The 3,308-nt window shown below is 55.2% G+C and overlaps 1 protein-coding gene across 3 annotated transcripts in view; it reads left to right on the top strand.

The window, feature by feature from the left end:
- Positions 1 to 3,308, top strand: part of MEF2D (myocyte enhancer factor 2D) — a 33,825-nt gene that overhangs the window by 679 nt on the left and 29,838 nt on the right. Inside the window, exon 1 of one of the 3 annotated variants that reach the window (XM_014540842.1) lies at positions 71 to 193. The exons of the other annotated variants lie outside the window; for them this stretch is intronic. The gene's annotated coding sequence lies outside the window, so the exon portion shown is untranslated. Of the gene's footprint in view, positions 1 to 70; positions 194 to 3,308 lie in introns of those variants that run through there. 3 annotated transcript variants of the gene reach the window in all.

Raw genomic sequence — 3,308 nt, 5'->3', positions numbered from 1 at the left:
CTGTTTGGGAAGCGGGGGAGGGAGGAGGGATGTTGTTCAGATGACACCGGGGTGGTGGGTTGGGGTGTGTGAGCGTGTGTCCGGGCCCGGTTTGCCGGGTGCCTATGGAGTTGGGACGCGGAGTCACCACGGAGGTGGACACGCACGATCCTTCCTTGGGACCTCCTAGCCCGCTTCCGAGACCTCTGATCCGGTTTGTCATCAGCCCCAGCTGGAGAACCCCTGGCCAGAAGTTTGCAGCTGTGCAACATCTGGGCGAGAGTGCTCCCGTCTCTCCATCTATGGCCAGCTGATCTGGGCTCAGAGTGGGGGTCTAGGGAATGGGGTGGAGGCTTTTGGGGAGGGAGGGCCAAGGAGGTGAAGATGCATCTAGTCTCTCCTTTCCAGGGCCAGCCCCCATCCTGTAAGGTTTGGGTCTTACAGAGATGGGGGGAAGGGCCTCCCTTCCCCAGGGATTCGGACTGCCCTCCTCGAAGCCTCCTGAGGTCTCTCCCCTGGGAGGAGGGCTCCTGGGTGTGAGCAGTCTTGGAGCCACTGAGTAGCTTATCCCAGGTTTGTCCCGAGTGGGAAGCTCTCTGTAAGTCCCCTTAAGTAGTGCGTTGTGGATGGGTTGGGGGAGGGTACAGTGAGTGGATCCTGTGTCCCCTACCCTGTGTCCAGCCTCCCTTTTAAGGTTTCCCTATAGGCCTCGTTTTTTGGGGTGGGGTAGTTGGAGGGTGGCCCTCCCCTCCCCATCCCCTCAATGGGTCTCCCAGGCATTTCAGGTGCCAGCCTTGACTATGGGAAATTTGCCATCTGGGGCAGTGACCTTGGGCTGCTCTGGCCTGGAGAGAGGAGGGGAGCACAAGATGGAGTGTTTGGAAGTTAGGGAGCTGTCCACCTCCTACTCCCCTCCAAACCCCCAGCAGGGAAATCTCAGTGGTCAAGGAGAACATCAAAAAGGCACATGTCATTGTTCACACATGTCCACCCGCCTGTGGCCAAGGGTCACACCCGCTCCAGGTCTCAGCCTTTCTGTTCCAGCTCCCAGGGCTGCCTGGGAATGAATTTCCTTCCTGTGGTCTCCCAGTGTTGGGCAGGAGGTGGGGGTGGGATGGGATCCGTGTGAGATGGCTGAGGACCCGTTTCTATGAAGTGACTGGGGGACACTGGAGCTTATATATAGCTCTTTCCTCACTTGCCTCAGCACAGGTATTTGCACTCTCGGGTCTCAGTAGTCACATTCTCATTGTAACTTCCCTGTCCCCAACGCACCTGGTGTGTGTGTGTGTGTAACCAAGATCACACAGCAAATCTATGTCAGAACTTTAGTCCAACCGCCACTCTTTCAGGCATGGATGGCTTCACAGTAGGAAGAGACCATAGGAAGGGAGACACAATTCTTGTTCTTGGAGGCCCTGGTCCAAGGAGAGAAAGAAGCAGGACCCAGTCAGAGAGCATCATAATCCTTGTGTTGGGGGTGGGGGGTGGGGTTGGGTATGGGAGGCTGGGCTAGAGCTTCTGTGTGCTGTACCCAATGCCTGGAACGGAGTGATGGACGGATGGTGAGTGCTGTCCATTGCTCACCCTACTCTGTACCTGCTGCCTTGCACTGGAGGGGCCTGGGCTTCCCAGCTCTGCCTCTCTTGACTATTGGATCCTCTCATCAGCTGGGAGATATAATAGTCTTTCTGGCTGCTGTTATATAATCTCTCTCCAGCAGGTTTTTCTTTAAAAAAAAAAAAATTATTCACTGAGTCTTTCTTGGGAGGTGTGATGGGGGGAAAGGTGGCGAGTAGACTCGCAGGTGGGAGACTGGAAGACCAGTAAGGGTGGGGTAGTCTTTCTGGCTGCTGTTATATAATCTCTCTCCAGCAGGTTTTTCTTTAAAAAAAAAAAAAATTATTCACTGAGTCTTTCTTGGGAGGTGTGATGGGGGGAAAGGTGGCGAGTAGACTCGCAGGTGGGAGACTGGAAGACCAGTAGTAAGGGTGGGGGGCTGGCCCCTGAGCCAGGAAACGGTTTAGACCCTCTTTGATTGTTAACTAGCCCCTCCCACCCTCCTCCTCTGACTGTGCCCTGGGGTGGTCTCTTTTGCTGTGGGTGTTCCTGGTCCTCTGCTCATCCGGTCAATCTTCTCCTTCTGGGCAGCTGGGTCCCCTGCCCTCTCTGGTTGGCACTGGGTCCGGAATCTCAGTGCTTACCTTGGTGCTGGCCTGGTGTGAGTGGGCCGTGTCAGACACTTCCACCCATTTCTGTATCTCTATGGGGACAACGGGGTCAGGGACAAATGGTTGGGTTTACCATTTTTCTAGTTGTAGTTGGAGCCAGGCCCCCTGCTTCTCTGCCCCTCTAGTCCAGAGGGTGGTGGCCTTACTGGAGAAGATGAGTCAGTGAGGTGGGCAATAGAGGTCTCCACCTCTTGGCCACAAGTCAGAGTTGGGGTTCACCTGGGTCCTGTCAGTGAGTATGAGGATGAGATGTCCTAGAACCCATCCCCAGGGGTTAGATTCTGGCCTTGTGGCACTGGTGGCAGGTTCTCCCCACCCCTGGGGACCATGACTGGAACTCTGCAGGCTTTCTGAGGCCAACTGGTTTGAGGCAATTGCCTCCCTTTTACAGGGAAGGAGGAGATGGCGGTGGGGCCAGCATAACCTCAGCATCACTGTAATCACTGGTGGCTTTTATGGGCCAGTCATGGGGTCGGAGTCCGGCCAACTGTCTGTCCTTCTGTCCCAGTTTGGTGACTTACTCATGGGGGGAGGAGGAGGTGTTAGGTGCTAGTTCTGGAAGCTGGACACCTTGCTGTGTTGTGGTTGATGTTGCCCTGTCTGTCCACAATCGCAGCAGGCAGGATGGAACTTAGACCTAAGGAAGAACCTCTAGTTGTTGGAGAGACAGCCAGCTCTAACGTGGCCTGGGAAAAAGGGGATCCCAAAGCACTTTCTTCTTCAGTAGTTCTTGGTGGCTCTGCGGAAAGGCCTTGAACTTTGGCCTAGTGGGAATGATGCAGTTTGGCTCCTGGAATATTTATTTTCATTTCTCTCCCCCTGCCTGGGGTTGCAAGCATTCTGAGGAGAGTTTGTCCTGGAGCTATGGGATGGCGAGCTTGTGGACCCCTTTCCTCTAGCTGGGGGGCTGGGTGGAGGGTCTCTGCAGACTGATATGCCCAGACGCACCTGGCAGGTCCACAGCATTTAGTGGCACACAGGCATGAAGGTGCGCAGTGCATACACGTGGGTGTGTAGCACCCACGGAGCAGCTGCCGCCCTGTAGGGGGTTGGGGTTGTGAATGGCAAAGATGATTAAAGGATTGGAGACTGGAGAGA

Source organism: Myotis brandtii, unplaced genomic scaffold (genome assembly GCF_000412655.1).
Source record: "Myotis brandtii unplaced genomic scaffold, ASM41265v1 scaffold250, whole genome shotgun sequence".
NCBI classification, from domain to species: domain Eukaryota; kingdom Metazoa; phylum Chordata; class Mammalia; order Chiroptera; family Vespertilionidae; genus Myotis; species Myotis brandtii.
The sequence above is the reverse complement of the archived record's forward strand: the minus strand, read 5'-3'. Positions and strand labels throughout refer to the sequence as shown.